Below are 18,816 nucleotides of genomic sequence, written 5' to 3'. Positions count from 1 at the left end.
TCATTTAGAAGTGAAATCCACTTTTTTAAGGCTGGGCTTCTGTTGCAATATAACTTTTCAAAATGTTTTCCAATTGACTGAAACTCCATTGCACAAAACGAGCATGTCATTAATCGTCGATTTAGAGTGGACTGCATTGCCCAGTGTGTGCATTGAGGAGCACATGTTCGTCTTTACTGGGGAGCAAGTTTGCACTCATGAATGTGGCAAAACATTCAAATCCGTAAGTGGGTGAACATTAAAGTCCTAGATGCTGCAAATCTCTATATCTGGATACGGAATGACTGAAAAAAGTTATGTCTCCAGTGTCAAAATGTGTGTAATGCACTAGTAATTCATTTCCTTTATTGACCAGTGAGGTAGCCATGTATGGAGGTGCTGTAGAGTGAAAATCAAGTTTCAAATGGGCAGTGATCCCTGTACCTGGATAGCTCAGTTGGTAGAGCATCAGACTTTTAATCTGAGGGTCCAGGGTTCAAGTCCCTGTTCAGGCGTATCTTTGCTTCTTTTACAAAAAATTTAGCAGGAAATATGAATTGCTCATTCTAATATGTGCTATTTCTGATGGCATCGCAACCTTGGGCAATATGACTCTAAGGTAGTGGAGTCCAGAATTCTTGGATGCTTTGCCAACATTTCAAGCCTGACTGTGCTTCTAAATAGCATGAAATAACAATCTTTGTACAAAGTTTTAATATTGGGGAGACAGATTGGTCGAAAAAAAAGCAGAGAGGGGCTGTTGAGATTCGAACTCAGGATCTCCTGTTTACTAGACAGGCGCTTTAACCAACTAAGCCACAGCACCTCTTTTGCATCTGATCTCCTTTCCTTCCTCATGTAATCATTTAGAAGTGAAATCCACTTTTTTTAAGGCTGGGCTTCTGTTGCAATATAACTTTACAAAATGTTTTCCAATTGACTGAAACTCCATTGCACAAAACGAGCATGTCATTAATCGTTGATTTAGAGTGGACTGCATTGCCCAGTGTGTGTATTGAGGAGCACATGTTCGCCTTTACTGGGGAGCAATTTTGCACTCATGAATGTGGCAAAACATTCAAATCCGTAAGTGGGTGAACATTAAAGTCCTAGATGCTGCAAATCTCTATATCTGGATACGGAATGACTGAAAAAAGTTATGTCTCCAGTGTCAAAATGTGTGCAATGCACTAGTAATTCATTTCCTTTATTGACCAGTGAGGTAGCCATGTATGGAGGTGCTGTAGAGTGAAAATCAAGTTTCAAATGGGCAGTGATCCCTGTGCCTGGATAGCTCAGTCGGTAGAGCATCAGACTTTTAATCTGAGGGTCCAGGGTTCAAGTCCCTGTTCAGGCGTATCTTTGCTTCTTTTACAAAAAATTTAGCAGGAAATATGAATTGCTCATTCTAATATGTGCTATTTCTGATGGCATCGCAACCTTGGGCAATATGACTCTAAGGTAGTGGAGTCCAGAGTTCTTGGATGCTTTGCCAACATTTCAAGCCTGACTGTGCTTCTAAATAGCATGAAACAGCAATCTTTGTACAAAGTTTTAATATTGGGGAGACAGATTGGTCGAAAAAAAAGCAGACAGGCGCTGCTGAGATTCGAACTCAGGATCTCCTGTTTACTAGACAGGCGCTTTAACCAACTAAGCCACAGCACCTTTTTTGCATCTGGTCTCCTTTCCTTCCTCATGTAATCATTTAGAAGTGAAATCCACTTTTTTAAGGCTGGGCTTCTGTTGCAATATAACTTTTCAAAATGTTTTCCAATTGACTGAAACTCCATTGCACAAAACGAGCATGTCATTAATCGTCGATTTAGAGTGGACTGCATTGCCCAGTGTGTGCATTGAGGAGCACATGTTCGTCTTTACTGGGGAGCAAGTTTGCACTCATGAATGTGGCAAAACATTCAAATCCGTAAGTGGGTGAACATTAAAGTCCTAGATGCTGCAAATCTCTATATCTGGATACGGAATGACTGAAAAAAGTTATGTCTCCAGTGTCAAAATGTGTGTAATGCACTAGTAATTCATTTCCTTTATTGACCAGTGAGGTAGCCATGTATGGAGGTGCTGTAGAGTGAAAATCAAGTTTCAAATGGGCAGTGATCCCTGTGCCTGGATAGCTCAGTCGGTAGAGCATCAGACTTTTAATCTGAGGGTCCAGGGTTCAAGTCCCCGTTCAGGCGTATCTTTGCTTCTTTTACAAAAAATTTAGCAGGAAATATGAATTGCTCATTCTAATATGTGCTATTTCTGATGGCATCGCAACCTTGGGCAATATGACTCTAAGGTAGTGGAGTCCAGAATTCTTGGATGCTTTGCCAACATTTCAAGCCTGACTGTGCTTCTAAATAGCATGAAACAGCAATCTTTGTACAAAGTTTTAATATTGGGGAGACAGATTGGTCGAAAAAAAAGCAGACAGGCGCTGCTGAGATTCGAACTCAGGATCTCCTGTTTACTAGACAGGCGCTTTAACCAACTAAGCCACAGCACCTTTTTTGCATCTGGTCTCCTTTCCTTCCTCATGTAATCATTTAGAAGTGAAATCCACTTTTTTAAGGCTGGGCTTCTGTTGCAATATAACTTTTCAAAATGTTTTCCAATTGACTGAAACTCCATTGCACAAAACGAGCATGTCATTAATCGTCGATTTAGAGTGGACTGCATTGCCCAGTGTGTGCATTGAGGAGCACATGTTCGTCTTTACTGGGGAGCAAGTTTGCACTCATGAATGTGGCAAAACATTCAAATCCGTAAGTGGGTGAACATTAAAGTCCTAGATGCTGCAAATCTCTATATCTGGATACGGAATGACTGAAAAAAGTTATGTCTCCAGTGTCAAAATGTGTGTAATGCACTAGTAATTCATTTCCTTTATTGACCAGTGAGGTAGCCATGTATGGAGGTGCTGTAGAGTGAAAATCAAGTTTCAAATGGGCAGTGATCCCTGTGCCTGGATAGCTCAGTCGGTAGAGCATCAGACTTTTAATCTGAGGGTCCAGGGTTCAAGTCCCTGTTCAGGCGTATCTTTGCTTCTTTTACAAAAAATTTAGCAGGAAATATGAATTGCTCATTCTAATATGTGCTATTTCTGATGGCATCGCAACCTTGGGCAATATGACTCTAAGGTAGTGAAGTCCAGAATTCTTGGATGCTTTGCCAACATTTCAAGCCTGACTGTGCTTCTAAATAGCATGAAATAACAATCTTTGTACAAAGTTTTAATATTGGGGAGACAGATTGGTCGAAAAAAAAGCAGACAGGCGCTGCTGAGATTCAAACTCAGGATCTCCAGTTTACTAGACAGGCGCTTTAACCAACTAAGCCACAAAACCTCTTTGGCATCTGATCTCCTGTCCTTCCTCATGTAATCATTTAGAAGTGAAATCCACTTTTTTTAAGGCTGGGCTTCTGTTGCAATATAACTTTACAAAATGTTTTCCAATTGACTGAAACTCCAATGCACAAAACGAGCATGTCATTAATCGTTGATTTAGAGTGGACTTCATTGCCCAGTGTGTGTATTGAGGAGCACATGTTCGCCTTTACTGGGGAGCAATTTTGCACTCATGAATGTGGCAAAACATTCAAATCCGTAAGTGGGTGAACATTAAAGTCCTAGATGCTGCAAATCTCTATATCTGGATACGGAATGACTGAAAAAAGTTATGTCTCCAGTGTCAAAATGTGTGTAATGCACTAGTAATTCATTTCCTTTATTGACCAGTGAGGTAGCCATGTATGGAGGTGCTGTAGAGTGAAAATCAAGTTTCAAATGGGCAGTGATCCTTGTGCCTGGATAGCTCAGTCGGTAGAGCATCAGACTTTTAATCTGAGGGTCCAGGGTTCAAGTCCCTGTTCAGGCGTACCTTTGCTTCTTTTACAAAAAATTAAGCAGGAAATATGAATTGCTCATTCTAATATGTGCTATTTCTGATGGCATCGCAACCTTGGGCAATATGATTCTAAGGTAGTGGAGTCCAGAGTTCTTGGATGCTTTGCCAACATTTCAAGCCTGACTGTGCTTCTAAATAGCATGAAATAGCAATCTTTGTACAAAGTTTTAATATTGGGGAGACAGATTGGTCGAAAAAAAAGCAGACAGGCGCTGCTGAGATTCGAACTCAGGATCTCCTGTTTACTAGACAGGCGCTTTAACCAACTAAGCCACAGCACCTTTTTTGCATCTGGTCTCCTTTCCTTCCTCATGTAATCATTTAGAAGTGAAATCCACTTTTTTAAGGCTGGGCTTCTGTTGCAATATAACTTTTCAAAATGTTTTCCAATTGACTGAAACTCCATTGCACAAAACGAGCATGTCATTAATCGTCGATTTAGAGTGGACTGCATTGCCCAGTGTGTGCATTGAGGAGCACATGTTCGTCTTTACTGGGGAGCAAGTTTGCACTCATGAATGTGGCAAAACATTCAAATCCGTAAGTGGGTGAACATTAAAGTCCTAGATGCTGCAAATCTCTATATCTGGATACGGAATGACTGAAAAAAGTTATGTCTCCAGTGTCAAAATGTGTGTAATGCACTAGTAATTCATTTCCTTTATTGACCAGTGAGGTAGCCATGTATGGAGGTGCTGTAGAGTGAAAATCAAGTTTCAAATGGGCAGTGATCCCTGTGCCTGGATAGCTCAGTCGGTAGAGCATCAGACTTTTAATCTGAGGGTCCAGGGTTCAAGTCCCTGTTCAGGCGTACCTTTGCTTCTTTTACAAAAAATTAAGCAGGAAATATGAATTGCTCATTCTAATATGTGCTATTTCTGATGGCATCGCAACCTTGGGCAATATGACTCTAAGGTAGTGGAGTCCAGAGTTCTTGGATGCTTTGCCAACATATCAAGCCTGACTGTGCTTCTAAATAGCATGAAATAGCAATCTTTGTACAAAGTTTTAATATTGGGGAGACAGATTGGTCGAAAAAAAGCAGACAGGCGCTGCTGAGATTCGAACTCAGGATCTCCTGTTTACTAGACAGGCGCTTTAAGCAACTAAGCCACAGCACCTTTTTTGCATCTGGTCTCCTTTCCTTCCTCATGTAATCATTTAGAAGTGAAATCCACTTTTTAAAGGCTGGACTTCTGTTGCAATATAACTTTTCAAAATGTTTTCCAATTGACTGAAACTCCATTGCACAAAACGAGCATGTCATTAATCGTCGATTTAGAGTGGACTGCATTGCCCAGTGTGTGCATTGAGGAGCACATGTTCGTCTTTACTGGGGAGCAAGTTTGCACTCATTAATGTGGCAAAACATTCAAATCCGTAAGTGGGTGAACATTAAAGTCCTAGATGCTGCAAATCTCTATATCTGGATACGGAATGACTGAAAAAAGTTATGTCTCCAGTGTCAAAATGTGTGTAATGCACTAGTAATTCATTTCCTTTATTGACCAGTGAGGTAGCCATGTATGGAGGTGCTGTAGAGTGAAAATCAAGTTTCAAATGGCAGTGATCCATCTGCCTGGATAGCTCAGTCGGTAGGGCATCAGACTTTTAATCTGAGGGTCCAGGGTTCAAGTCCCTGTTCAGGCGTACCTTTGCTTCTTTTACAAAAAATTAAGCAGGAAATATGAATTGCTCATTCTAATATGTGCTATTTCTGATGGCATCGCAACCTTGGGCAATATGACTCTAAGGTAGTGGAGTCCAGAGTTCTTGGATGCTTTGCCAACATTTCAAGCCTGACTGTGCTTCTAAATAGCATGAAACAGCAATCTTTGTACAAAGTTTTAATATTGGGGAGACAGATTGGTCGAAAAAAAAGCAGACAGGCGCTGCTGAGATTCAAACTCAGGATCTCCTGTTTACTAGACAGGCGCTTTAACCAACTAAGCCACAGCACCTTTTTTGCATCTGGTCTCCTTTCCTTCCTCATGTAATCATTTAGAAGTGAAATCCACTTTTTTAAGGCTGGGCTTCTGTTGCAATATAACTTTTCAAAATGTTTTCCAATTGACTGAAACTCCATTGCACAAAACGAGCATGTCATTAATCGTCGATTTAGAGTGGACTGCATTGCCCAGTGTGTGCATTGAGGAGCACATGTTCGTCTTTACTGGGGAGCAAGTTTGCACTCATGAATGTGGCAAAACATTCAAATCCGTAAGTGGGTGAACATTAAAGTCCTAGATGCTGCAAATCTCTATATCTGGATACGGAATGACTGAAAAAAGTTATGTCTCCAGTGTCAAAATGTGTGTAATGCACTAGTAATTCATTTCCTTTATTGACCAGTGAGGTAGCCATGTATGGAGGTGCTGTAGAGTGAAAATCAAGTTTCAAATGGGCAGTGATCCCTGTGCCTGGATAGCTCAGTCGGTAGAGCATCAGACTTTTAATCTGAGGGTCCAGGGTTCAAGTCCCTGCTCAGGCGTACCTTTGCTTCTTTTACAAAAAATTAAGCAGGAAATATGAATTGCTCATTCTAATATGTGCTGTTTCTGATGGCATCGCAACCTTGGGCAATATGACTCTAAGGTAGTGGAGTCCAGAGTTCTTGGATGCTTTGCCAACATTTCAAGCCTGACTGTGCTTCTAAATAGCATGAAATAGCAGTCTTTGTACAAAGTTTTAATATTGGGGAGACAGATTGGTCGAAAAAAAAGCAGACAGGCGCTGCTGAGATTCGAACTCAGGATCTCCTGTTTACTAGACAGGCGCTTTAACCAACTAAGCCACAGCACCTTTTTTGCATCTGGTCTCCTTTCCTTCCTCATGTAATCAATCAGAAGTGAAATCCACTTTTTTAAGGCTGGGCTTCTGTTGCAATATAACTTTTCAAAATGTTTTCCAATTGACTGAAACTCCATTGCACAAAACGAGCATGTCATTAATCGTCGATTTAGAGTGGACTGCATTGCCCAGTGTGTGCATTGAGGAGCACATGTTCGTCTTTACTGGGGAGCAAGTTTGCACTCATGAATGTGGCAAAACATTCAAATCCGTAAGTGGGTGAACATTAAAGTCCTAGATGCTGCAAATCTCTATATCTGGATACGGAATGACTGAAAAAAGTTATGTCTCCAGTGTCAAAATGTGTGTAATGCACTAGTAATTCATTTCCTTTATTGACCAGTGAGGTAGCCATGTATGGAGGTGCTGTAGAGTGAAAATCAAGTTTCAAATGGGCAGTGATCCCTGTACCTGGATAGCTCAGTCGGTAGAGCATCAGACTTTTAATCTGAGGGTCCAGGGTTCAAGTCCCTGTTCAGGCGTACCTTTGCTTCTTTTACAAAAAATTAAGCAGGAAATATGAATTGCTCATTCTAATATGTGCTATTTCTGATGGCATCGCAACCTTGGGCAATATGACTCTAAGGTAGTGGAGTCCAGAGTTCTTGGATGCTTTGCCAACATTTCAAGCCTCACTGTGCTTCTAAATAGCATGAAATAGCAATCTTTGTACAAAGTTTTAATATTGGGGAGACAGATTGGTCGAAAAAAAAGCAGACAGGCGCTGCTGAGATTCGAACTCAGGATCTCCTGTTTACTAGACAGGCGCTTTAACCAACTAAGCCACAGCACCCTTTTTGCATCTGGTCTCCTTTCCTTCCTCATGTAATCATTTAGAAGTGAAATCCACTTTTTTAAGGCTGGGCTTCTGTTGCAATATAACTTTTCAAAATGTTTTCCAATTGACTGAAACTCCATTGCACAAAACGAGCATGTCATTAATCGTCGATTTAGAGTGGACTGCATTGCCCAGTGTGTGCATTGAGGAGCACATGTTCGTCTTTACTGGGGAGCAAGTTTGCACTCATGAATGTGGCAAAACATTCAAATCCGTAAGTGGGTGAACATTAAAGTCCTAGATGCTGCAAATCTCTATATCTGGATACGGAATGACTGAAAAAAGTTATGTCTCCAGTGTCAAAATGTGTGTAATGCACTAGTAATTCATTTCCTTTATTGACCAGTGAGGTAGCCATGTATGGAGGTGCTGTAGAGTGAAAATCAAGTTTCAAATAGGCAGTGATCCCTGTGCCTGGATAGCTCAGTCGGTAGAGCATCAGACTTTTAATCTGAGGGTCCAGGGTTCAAGTCCCTGTTCAGGCGTATCTTTGCTTCTTTTACAAAAAATTTAGCAGGAAATATGAATTGCTCATTCTAATATGTGCTATTTCTGATGGCATCGCAACCTTGGGCAATATGATTCTAAGGTAGTGGAGTCCAGAATTCTTGGATGCTTTGCCAACATTTCAAGCCTGACTGTGCTTCTAAATAGCATGAAATAACAATCTTTGTACAAAGTTTTAATATTGGGGAGACAGATTGGTCGAAAAAAAAGCAGACAGGCGCTGCTGAGATTCGAACTCAGGATCTCCTGTTTACTAGACAGGCGCTTTAACCAACTAAGCCACAGCACCCTTTTTGCATCTGGTCTCCTTTCCTTCCTCATGTAATCATTTAGAAGTGAAATCCACTTTTTTAAGGCTGGGCTTCTGTTGCAATATAACTTTTCAAAATGTTTTCCAATTGACTGAAACTCCATTGCACAAAACGAGCATGTCATTAATCGTCGATTTAGAGTGGACTGCATTGCCCAGTGTGTGCATTGAGGAGCACATGTTCGTCTTTACTGGGGAGCAAGTTTGCACTCATGAATGTGGCAAAACATTCAAATCCGTTAGTGGGTGAACATTAAAGTCCTAGATGCTGCAAATCTCTATATCTGGATACGGAATGACTGAAAAAAGTTATGTCTCCAGTGTCAAAATGTGTGTAATGCACTAGTAATTCATTTCCTTTATTGACCAGTGAGGTAGCCATGTATGGAGGTGCTGTAGAGTGAAAATCAAGTTTCAAATAGGCAGTGATCCCTGTGCCTGGATAGCTCAGTCGGTAGAGCATCAGACTTTTAATCTGAGGGTCCAGGGTTCAAGTCCCTGTTCAGGCGTATCTTTGCTTCTTTTACAAAAAATTTAGCAGGAAATATGAATTGCTCATTCTAATATGTGCTATTTCTGATGGCATCGCAACCTTGGGCAATATGACTCTAAGGTAGTGGAGTCCAGAATTCTTGGATGCTTTGCCAACATTTCAAGCCTGACTGTGCTTCTAAATAGCATGAAATAATCTTTGTACAAAGTTTTAATATTGGGGAGACAGATTGGTCAAAAAAAAAGCAGACAGGCGCTGCTGAGATTCGAACTCAGGATCTCCAGTTTACTAGACAGGCGCTTTAACCAACTAAGCCACAGCACCTCTTTTGCATCTGATCTCCTGTCCTTCCTCATGTAATCATTTAGAAGTGAAATCCACTTTTTTTAAGGCTGGGCTTCTGTTGCAATATAACTTTACAAAATGTTTTCCAATTGACTGAAACTCCATTGCACAAAACGAGCATGTCATTAATCGTTGACTTAGAGTGGACTGCATTGCCCAGTGTGTGTATTGAGGAGCACATGTTCGCCTTTACTGGGGAGCAATTTTGCACTCATGAATGTGGCAAAACATTCAAATCCGTAAGTGGGTGAACATTAAAGTCCTAGATGCTGCAAATCTCTATATCTGGATACGGAATGACTGAAAAAAGTTATGTCTCCAGTGTCAAAATGTGTGTAATGCACTAGTAATTCATTTCCTTTATTGACCAGTGAGGTAGCCATGTATGGAGGTGCTGTAGAGTGAAAATCAAGTTTCAAATGGGCAGTGATCCTTGTGCCTGGATAGCTCAGTCGGTAGAGCATCAGACTTTTAATCTGAGGGTCCAGGGTTCAAGTCCCTGTTCAGGCGTACCTTTGCTTCTTTTACAAAAAATTAAGCAGGAAATATGAATTGCTCATTCTAATATGTGCTATTTCTGATGGCATCGCAACCTTGGGCAATATGACTCTAAGGTAGTGGAGTCCAGAGTTCTTGGATGCTTTGCCAACATATCAAGCCTGACTGTGCTTCTAAATAGCATGAAATAGCAATCTTTGTACAAAGTTTTAATATTGGGGAGACAGATTGGTCGAAAAAAAGCAGACAGGCGCTGCTGAGATTCAAACTCAGGATCTCCTGTTTACTAGACAGGCGCTTTAACCAACTAAGCCACAGCACCTTTTTTGCATCTGGTCTCCTTTCCTTCCTCATGTAATCATTTAGAAGTGAAATCCACTTTTTTAAGGCTGGACTTCTGTTGCAATATAACTTTTCAAAATGTTTTCCAATTGACTGAAACTCCATTGCACAAAACGAGCATGTCATTAATCGTCGATTTAGAGTGGACTGCATTGCCCAGTGTGTGCATTGAGGAGCACATGTTCGTCTTTACTGGGGAGCAAGTTTGCACTCATGAATGTGGCAAAACATTCAAATCCGTAAGTGGGTGAACATTAAAGTCCTAGATGCTGCAAATCTCTATATCTGGATACGTAATGACTGAAAAAAGTTATGTCTCCAGTGTCAAAATGTGTGTAATGCACTAGTAATTCATTTCCTTTATTGACCAGTGAGGTAGCCATGTATGGAGGTGCTGTAGAGTGAAAATCAAGTTTCAAATGGGCAGTGATCCCTGTGCCTGGATAGCTCAGTCGGTAGAGCATCAGACTTTTAATCTGAGGGTCCAGGGTTCAAGTCCCTGTTCAGGCGTATCTTTGCTTCTTTTACAAAAAATTTAGCAGGAAATATGAATTGCTCATTCTAATATGTGCTATTTCTGATGGCATCGCAACCTTGGGCAATATGACTCTAAGGTAGTGAAGTCCAGAATTCTTGGATGCTTTGCCAACATTTCAAGCCTGACTGTGCTTCTAAATAGCATGAAATAACAATCTTTGTACAAAGTTTTAATATTGGGGAGACAGATTGGTCGAAAAAAAAGCAGACAGGCGCTGCTGAGATTCAAACTCAGGATCTCCAGTTTACTAGACAGGCGCTTTAACCAACTAAGCCACAAAACCTCTTTGGCATCTGATCTCCTGTCCTTCCTCATGTAATCATTTAGAAGTGAAATCCACTTTTTTTAAGGCTGGGCTTCTGTTGCAATATAACTTTACAAAATGTTTTCCAATTGACTGAAACTCCAATGCACAAAACGAGCATGTCATTAATCGTTGATTTAGAGTGGACTTCATTGCCCAGTGTGTGTATTGAGGAGCACATGTTCGCCTTTACTGGGGAGCAATTTTGCACTCATGAATGTGGCAAAACATTCAAATCCGTAAGTGGGTGAACATTAAAGTCCTAGATGCTGCAAATCTCTATATCTGGATACGGAATGACTGAAAAAAGTTATGTCTCCAGTGTCAAAATGTGTGTAATGCACTAGTAATTCATTTCCTTTATTGACCAGTGAGGTAGCCATGTATGGAGGTGCTGTAGAGTGAAAATCAAGTTTCAAATGGGCAGTGATCCTTGTGCCTGGATAGCTCAGTCGGTAGAGCATCAGACTTTTAATCTGAGGGTCCAGGGTTCAAGTCCCTGTTCAGGCGTACCTTTGCTTCTTTTACAAAAAATTAAGCAGGAAATATGAATTGCTCATTCTAATATGTGCTATTTCTGATGGCATCGCAACCTTGGGCAATATGATTCTAAGGTAGTGGAGTCCAGAGTTCTTGGATGCTTTGCCAACATTTCAAGCCTGACTGTGCTTCTAAATAGCATGAAATAGCAATCTTTGTACAAAGTTTTAATATTGGGGAGACAGATTGGTCGAAAAAAAAGCAGACAGGCGCTGCTGAGATTCGAACTCAGGATCTCCTGTTTACTAGACAGGCGCTTTAACCAACTAAGCCACAGCACCTTTTTTGCATCTGGTCTCCTTTCCTTCCTCATGTAATCATTTAGAAGTGAAATCCACTTTTTTAAGGCTGGGCTTCTGTTGCAATATAACTTTTCAAAATGTTTTCCAATTGACTGAAACTCCATTGCACAAAACGAGCATGTCATTAATCGTCGATTTAGAGTGGACTGCATTGCCCAGTGTGTGCATTGAGGAGCACATGTTCGTCTTTACTGGGGAGCAAGTTTGCACTCATGAATGTGGCAAAACATTCAAATCCGTTAGTGGGTGAACATTAAAGTCCTAGATGCTGCAAATCTCTATATCTGGATACGGAATGACTGAAAAAAGTTATGTCTCCAGTGTCAAAATGTGTGTAATGCACTAGTAATTCATTTCCTTTATTGACCAGTGAGGTAGCCATGTATGGAGGTGCTGTAGAGTGAAAATCAAGTTTCAAATGGGCAGTGATCCTTGTGCCTGGATAGCTCAGTCGGTAGAGCATCAGACTTTTAATCTGAGGGTCCAGGGTTCAAGTCCCTGTTCAGGCGTACCTTTGCTTCTTTTACAAAAAATTAAGCAGGAAATATGAATTGCTCATTCTAATATGTGCTATTTCTGATGGCATCGCAACCTTGGGCAATATGACTCTAAGGTAGTGGAGTCCAGAGTTCTTGGATGCTTTGCCAACATTTCAAGCCTGACTGTGCTTCTAAATAGCATGAAACAGCAATCTTTGTACAAAGTTTTAATATTGGGGAGACAGATTGGTCGAAAAAAAAGCAGACAGGCGCTGCTGAGATTCGAACTCAGGATCTCCTGTTTACTAGACAGGCGCTTTAACCAACTAAGCCACAGCACCTTTTTTGCATCTGGTCTCCTTTCCTTCCTCATGTAATCATTTAGAAGTGAAATCCACTTTTTTAAGGCTGGGCTTCTGTTGCAATATAACTTTTCAAAATGTTTTCCAATTGACTGAAACTCCATTGCACAAAACGAGCATGTCATTAATCGTCGATTTAGAGTGGACTGCATTGCCCAGTGTGTGCATTGAGGAGCACATGTTCGTCTTTACTGGGGAGCAAGTTTGCACTCATGAATGTGGCAAAACATTCAAATCCGTAAGTGGGTGAACATTAAAGTCCTAGATGCTGCAAATCTCTATATCTGGATACGGAATGACTGAAAAAAGTTATGTCTCCAGTGTCAAAATGTGTGTAATGCACTAGTAATTCATTTCCTTTATTGACCAGTGAGGTAGCCATGTATGGAGGTGCTGTAGAGTGAAAATCAAGTTTCAAATGGGCAGTGATCCCTGTGCCTGGATAGCTCAGTCGGTAGAGCATCAGACTTTTAATCTGAGGGTCCAGGGTTCAAGTCCCTGTTCAGGCGTATCTTTGCTTCTTTTACAAAAAATTTAGCAGGAAATATGAATTGCTCATTCTAATATGTGCTATTTCTGATGGCATCGCAACCTTGGGCAATATGACTCTAAGGTAGTGGAGTCCAGAATTCTTGGATGCTTTGCCAACATTTCAAGCCTGACTGTGCTTCTAAATAGCATGAAACAGCAATCTTTGTACAAAGTTTTAATATTGGGGAGACAGATTGGTCGAAAAAAAAGCAGACAGGCGCTGCTGAGATTCGAACTCAGGATCTCCTGTTTACTAGACAGGCGCTTTAACCAACTAAGCCACAGCACCTTTTTTGCATCTGGTCTCCTTTCCTTCCTCATGTAGTCATTTAGAAGTGAAATCCACTTTTTTAAGGCTGGGCTTCTGTTGCAATATAACTTTTCAAAATGTTTTCCAATTGACTGAAACTCCATTGCACAAAACGAGCATGTCATTAATCGTCGATTTAGAGTGGACTGCATTGCCCAGTGTGTGCATTGAGGAGCACATGTTCGTCTTTACTGGGGAGCAAGTTTGCACTCATGAATGTGGCAAAACATTCAAATCCGTAAGTGGGTGAACATTAAAGTCCTAGATGCTGCAAATCTCTATATCTGGATACGGAATGACTGAAAAAAGTTATGTCTCCAGTGTCAAAATGTGTGTAATGGCCTAGTAATTCATTTCCTTTATTGACCAGTGAGGTAGCCATGTATGGAGGTGCTGTAGAGTGAAAATCAAGTTTCAAATGGGCAGTGATCCTTGTGCCTGGATAGCTCAGTCGGTAGAGCATCAGACTTTTAATCTGAGGGTCCAGGGTTCAAGTCCCTGTTCAGGCGTACCTTTGCTTCTTTTACAAAAAATTAAGCAGGAAATATGAATTGCTCATTCTAATATGTGCTATTTCTGATGGCATCGCAACCTTGGGCAATATGACTCTAAGGTAGTGGAGTCCAGAGTTCTTGGATGCTTTGCCAACATTTCAAGCCTGACTGTGCTTCTAAATAGCATGAAACAGCAATCTTTGTACAAAGTTTTAATATTGGGGAGACAGATTGGTCGAAAAAAAAGCAGACAGGCGCTGCTGAGATTCGAACTCAGGATCTCCTGTTTACTAGACAGGCGCTTTAACCAACTAAGCCACAGCACCTTTTTTGCATCTGGTCTCCTTTCCTTCCTCATGTAATCATTTAGAAGCGAAATCCACTTTTTTAAGGCTGGGCTTCTGTTGCAATATAACTTTTCAAAATGTTTTCCAATTGACTGAAACTCCATTGCACAAAACGAGCATGTCATTAATCGTCGATTTAGAGTGGACTGCATTGCCCAGTGTGTGCATTGAGGAGCACATGTTCGTCTTTACTGGGGAGCAAGTTTGCACTCATGAATGTGGCAAAACATTCAAATCCGTAAGTGGGTGAACATTAAAGTCCTAGATGCTGCAAATCTCTATATCTGGATACGTAATGACTGAAAAAAGTTATGTCTCCAGTGTCAAAATGTGTGTAATGCACTAGTAATTCATTTCCTTTATTGACCAGTGAGGTAGCCATGTATGGAGGTGCTGTAGAGTGAAAATCAAGTTTCAAATGGGCAGTGATCCCTGTGCCTGGATAGCTCAGTCGGTAGAGCATCAGACTTTTAATCTGAGGGTCCAGGGTTCAAGTCCCTGTTCAGGCGTATCTTTGCTTCTTTTACAAAAAATTTAGCAGGAAATATGAATTGCTCATTCTAATATGTGCTATTTCTGATGGCATCGCAACCTTGGGCAATATGACTCTAAGGTAGTGAAGTCCAGAATTCTTGGATGCTTTGCCAACATTTCAGGCCTGACTGTGCTTCTAAATAGCATGAAATAACAATCTTTGTACAAAGTTTTAATATTGGGGAGACAGATTGGTCGAAAAAAAAGCAGACAGGCGCTGCTGAGATTCAAACTCAGGATCTCCAGTTTACTAGGCAGGCGCTTTAACCAACTAAGCCACAAAACCTCTTTGGCATCTGATCTCCTGTCCTTCCTCATGTAATCATTTAGAAGTGAAATCCACTTTTTTTAAGGCTGGGCTTCTGTTGCAATATAACTTTACAAAATGTTTTCCAATTGACTGAAACTCCAATGCACAAAACGAGCATGTCATTAATCGTTGATTTAGAGTGGACTTCATTGCCCAGTGTGAGTATTGAGGAGCACATGTTCGCCTTTACTGGGGAGCAATTTTGCACTCATGAATGTGGCAAAACATTCAAATCCGTAAGTGGGTGAACATTAAAGTCCTAGATGCTGCAAATCTCTATATCTGGATACGGAATGACTGAAAAAAGTTATGTCTCCAGTGTCAAAATGTGTGGAATGCACTAGTAATTCATTTCCTTTATTGACCAGTGAGGTAGCCATGTATGGAGGTGCTGTAGAGTGAAAATCAAGTTTCAAATGGGCAGTGATCCTTGTGCCTGGATAGCTCAGTCGGTAGAGCATCAGACTTTTAATCTGAGGGTCCAGGGTTCAAGTCCCTGTTCAGGCGTACCTTTGCTTCTTTTACAAAAAATTAAGCAGGAAATATGAATTGCTCATTCTAATATGTGCTATTTCTGATGGCATCGCAACCTTGGGCAATATGATTCTAAGGTAGTGGAGTCCAGAGTTCTTGGATGCTTTGCCAACATTTCAAGCCTGACTGTGCTTCTAAATAGCATGAAATAGCAATCTTTGTACAAAGTTTTAATATTGGGGAGACAGATTGGTCGAAAAAAAAGCAGACAGGCGCTGCTGAGATTCGAACTCAGGATCTCCTGTTTACTAGACAGGCGCTTTAACCAACTAAGCCACAGCACCTTTTTTGCATCTGGTCTCCTTTCCTTCCTCATGTAATCATTTAGAAGTGAAATCCACTTTTTTAAGGCTGGGCTTCTGTTGCAATATAACTTTTCAAAATGTTTTCCAATTGACTGAAACTCCATTGCACAAAACGAGCATGTCATTAATCGTCGATTTAGAGTGGACTGCATTGCCCAGTGTGTGCATTGAGGAGCACATGTTCGTCTTTACTGGGGAGCAAGTTTGCACTCATGAATGTGGCAAAACATTCAAATCCGTTAGTGGGTGAACATTAAAGTCCTAGATGCTGCAAATCTCTATATCTGGATACGGAATGACTGAAAAAAGTTATGTCTCCAGTGTCAAAATGTGTGTAATGCACTAGTAATTCATTTCCTTTATTGACCAGTGAGGTAGCCATGTATGGAGGTGCTGTAGAGTGAAAATCAAGTTTCAAATGGGCAGTGATCCTTGTGCCTGGATAGCTCAGTCGGTAGAGCATCAGACTTTTAATCTGAGGGTCCAGGGTTCAAGTCCCTGTTCAGGCGTACCTTTGCTTCTTTTACAAAAAATTAAGCAGGAAATATGAATTGCTCATTCTAATATGTGCTATTTCTGATGGCATCGCAACCTTGGGCAATATGACTCTAAGGTAGTGGAGTCCAGAGTTCTTGGATGCTTTGCCAACATTTCAAGCCTGACTGTGCTTCTAAATAGCATGAAACAGCAATCTTTGTACAAAGTTTTAATATTGGGGAGACAGATTGGTCGAAAAAAAAGCAGACAGGCGCTGCTGAGATTCGAACTCAGGATCTCCTGTTTACTAGACAGGCGCTTTAACCAACTAAGCCACAGCACCTTTTTTGCATCTGGTCTCCTTTCCTTCCTCATGTAATCATTTAGAAGTGAAATCCACTTTTTTAAGGCTGGGCTTCTGTTGCAATATAACTTTTCAAAATGTTTTCCAATTGACTGAAACTCCATTGCACAAAACGAGCATGTCATTAATCGTCGATTTAGAGTGGACTGCATTGCCCAGTGTGTGCATTGAGGAGCACATGTTCGTCTTTACTGGGGAGCAAGTTTGCACTCATGAATGTGGCAAAACATTCAAATCCGTAAGTGGGTGAACATTAAAGTCCTAGATGCTGCAAATCTCTATATCTGGATACGGAATGACTGAAAAAAGTTATGTCTCCAGTGTCAAAATGTGTGTAATGCACTAGTAATTCATTTCCTTTATTGACCAGTGAGGTAGCCATGTATGGAGGTGCTGTAGAGTGAAAATCAAGTTTCAAATGGGCAGTGATCCCTGTGCCTGGATAGCTCAGTCGGTAGAGCATCAGACTTTTAATCTGAGGGTCCAGGGTTCAAGTCCCTGTTCAGGCGTATCTTTGCTTCTTTTACAAAAAATTTAGCAGGAAATATGAATTGCTCATTCTAATATGTGCTATTTCTGATGGCATCGCAACCTTGGGCAATATGACTCTAAGGTAGTGGAGTCCAGAATTCTTGGATGCTTTGCCAACATTTCAAGCCTGACTGTGCTTCTAAATAGCATGAAACAGCAATCTTTGTACAAAGTTTTAATATTGGGGAGACAGATTGGTCGAAAAAAAAGCAGACAGGCGCTGCTGAGATTCGAACTCAGGATCTCCTGTTTACTAGACAGGCGCTTTAACCAACTAAGCCACAGCACCTTTTTTGCATCTGGTCTCCTTTCCTTCCTCATGTAGTCATTTAGAAGTGAAATCCACTTTTTTAAGGCTGGGCTTCTGTTGCAATATAACTTTTCAAAATGTTTTCCAATTGACTGAAACTCCATTGCACAAAACGAGCATGTCATTAATCGTCGATTTAGAGTGGACTGCATTGCCCAGTGTGTGCATTGAGGAGCACATGTTCGTCTTTACTGGGGAGCAAGTTTGCACTCATGAATGTGGCAAAACATTCAAATCCGTAAGTGGGTGAACATTAAAGTCCTAGATGCTGCAAATCTCTATATCAGGATACGGAATGACTGAAAAAAGTTATGTCTCCAGTGTCAAAATGTGTGTAATGGCCTAGTAATTCATTTCCTTTATTGACCAGTGAGGTAGCCATGTATGGAGGTGCTGTAGAGTGAAAATCAAGTTTCAAATGGGCAGTGATCCTTGTGCCTGGATAGCTCAGTCGGTAGAGCATCAGACTTTTAATCTGAGGGTCCAGGGTTCAAGTCCCTGTTCAGGCGTACCTTTGCTTCTTTTACAAAAAATTAAGCAGGAAATATGAATTGCTCATTCTAATATGTGCTATTTCTGATGGCATCGCAACCTTGGGCAATATGACTCTAAGGTAGTGGAGTCCAGAGTTCTTGGATGCTTTGCCAACATTTCAAGCCTGACTGTGCTTCTAAATAGCATGAAACAGCAATCTTTGTACAAAGTTTTAATATTGGGGAGACAGATTGGTCGAAAAAAAAGCAGACAGGCGCTGCTGAGATTCGAACTCAGGATCTCCTGTTTACTAGACAGGCGCTTTAACCAACTAAGCCACAGCACCTTTTTTGCATCTGGTCTCCTTTCCTTCCTCATGTAATCATTTAGAAGCGAAATCCACTTTTTTAAGGCTGGGCTTCTGTTGCAATATAACTTTTCAAAATGTTTTCCAATTGACTGAAACTCCATTGCACAAAACGAGCATGTCATTAATCGTCGATTTAGAGTGGACTGCATTGCCCAGTGTGTGCATTGAGGAGCACATGTTCGTCTTTACTGGGGAGCAAGTTTGCACTCATGAATGTGGCAAAACATTCAAATCCGTAAGTGGGTGAACATTAAAGTCCTAGATGCTGCAAATCTCTATATCTGGATACGGAATGACTGAAAAAAGTTATGTCTCCAGTGTCAAAAT

At 40.9% G+C, this 18,816-nt stretch overlaps 14 non-coding genes across 14 annotated transcripts; all 14 read right to left on the bottom strand.

Moving 5' to 3' along the window:
* Positions 1 to 1,573: 1,573 nt before the first annotated feature.
* Positions 1,574 to 1,647, bottom strand: TRNAT-AGU (transfer RNA threonine (anticodon AGU)). Its single transcript has one exon. It is a non-coding gene; the product is annotated as a tRNA-Thr (tRNA).
* A 767-nt stretch (positions 1,648 to 2,414) lies between these two features.
* TRNAT-AGU (transfer RNA threonine (anticodon AGU)) lies at positions 2,415 to 2,488 on the bottom strand. Its single transcript has one exon. It is a non-coding gene; the product is annotated as a tRNA-Thr (tRNA).
* A 1,609-nt stretch (positions 2,489 to 4,097) lies between these two features.
* On the bottom strand, positions 4,098 to 4,171 carry TRNAT-AGU (transfer RNA threonine (anticodon AGU)). The gene has a single exon. It is a non-coding gene; the product is annotated as a tRNA-Thr (tRNA).
* Positions 4,172 to 6,618: 2,447 nt separating this feature from the next.
* TRNAT-AGU (transfer RNA threonine (anticodon AGU)) lies at positions 6,619 to 6,692 on the bottom strand. Its single transcript has one exon. It is a non-coding gene; the product is annotated as a tRNA-Thr (tRNA).
* A 767-nt stretch (positions 6,693 to 7,459) lies between these two features.
* Positions 7,460 to 7,533, bottom strand: TRNAT-AGU (transfer RNA threonine (anticodon AGU)). The gene has a single exon. It is a non-coding gene; the product is annotated as a tRNA-Thr (tRNA).
* Positions 7,534 to 8,300: 767 nt separating this feature from the next.
* On the bottom strand, positions 8,301 to 8,374 carry TRNAT-AGU (transfer RNA threonine (anticodon AGU)). Its single transcript has one exon. It is a non-coding gene; the product is annotated as a tRNA-Thr (tRNA).
* Positions 8,375 to 11,662: 3,288 nt separating this feature from the next.
* On the bottom strand, positions 11,663 to 11,736 carry TRNAT-AGU (transfer RNA threonine (anticodon AGU)). Its single transcript has one exon. It is a non-coding gene; the product is annotated as a tRNA-Thr (tRNA).
* A 767-nt stretch (positions 11,737 to 12,503) lies between these two features.
* TRNAT-AGU (transfer RNA threonine (anticodon AGU)) lies at positions 12,504 to 12,577 on the bottom strand. The gene has a single exon. It is a non-coding gene; the product is annotated as a tRNA-Thr (tRNA).
* Positions 12,578 to 13,344: 767 nt separating this feature from the next.
* TRNAT-AGU (transfer RNA threonine (anticodon AGU)) lies at positions 13,345 to 13,418 on the bottom strand. The gene has a single exon. It is a non-coding gene; the product is annotated as a tRNA-Thr (tRNA).
* A 767-nt stretch (positions 13,419 to 14,185) lies between these two features.
* TRNAT-AGU (transfer RNA threonine (anticodon AGU)) lies at positions 14,186 to 14,259 on the bottom strand. Its single transcript has one exon. It is a non-coding gene; the product is annotated as a tRNA-Thr (tRNA).
* A 1,609-nt stretch (positions 14,260 to 15,868) lies between these two features.
* On the bottom strand, positions 15,869 to 15,942 carry TRNAT-AGU (transfer RNA threonine (anticodon AGU)). The gene has a single exon. It is a non-coding gene; the product is annotated as a tRNA-Thr (tRNA).
* A 767-nt stretch (positions 15,943 to 16,709) lies between these two features.
* On the bottom strand, positions 16,710 to 16,783 carry TRNAT-AGU (transfer RNA threonine (anticodon AGU)). The gene has a single exon. It is a non-coding gene; the product is annotated as a tRNA-Thr (tRNA).
* A 767-nt stretch (positions 16,784 to 17,550) lies between these two features.
* On the bottom strand, positions 17,551 to 17,624 carry TRNAT-AGU (transfer RNA threonine (anticodon AGU)). Its single transcript has one exon. It is a non-coding gene; the product is annotated as a tRNA-Thr (tRNA).
* Positions 17,625 to 18,391: 767 nt separating this feature from the next.
* On the bottom strand, positions 18,392 to 18,465 carry TRNAT-AGU (transfer RNA threonine (anticodon AGU)). Its single transcript has one exon. It is a non-coding gene; the product is annotated as a tRNA-Thr (tRNA).
* Between the last annotated feature and the right edge of the window lie 351 nt (positions 18,466 to 18,816).

This window comes from Ambystoma mexicanum, unplaced genomic scaffold, assembly GCF_040938575.1.
Source record: "Ambystoma mexicanum isolate Mex_15411 unplaced genomic scaffold, UKY_AmexF1_1 Mex_scaf1, whole genome shotgun sequence".
Lineage (NCBI taxonomy): Eukaryota > Metazoa > Chordata > Amphibia > Caudata > Ambystomatidae > Ambystoma > Ambystoma mexicanum.
This window is presented reverse-complemented; position numbering and strand designations above follow the sequence as displayed.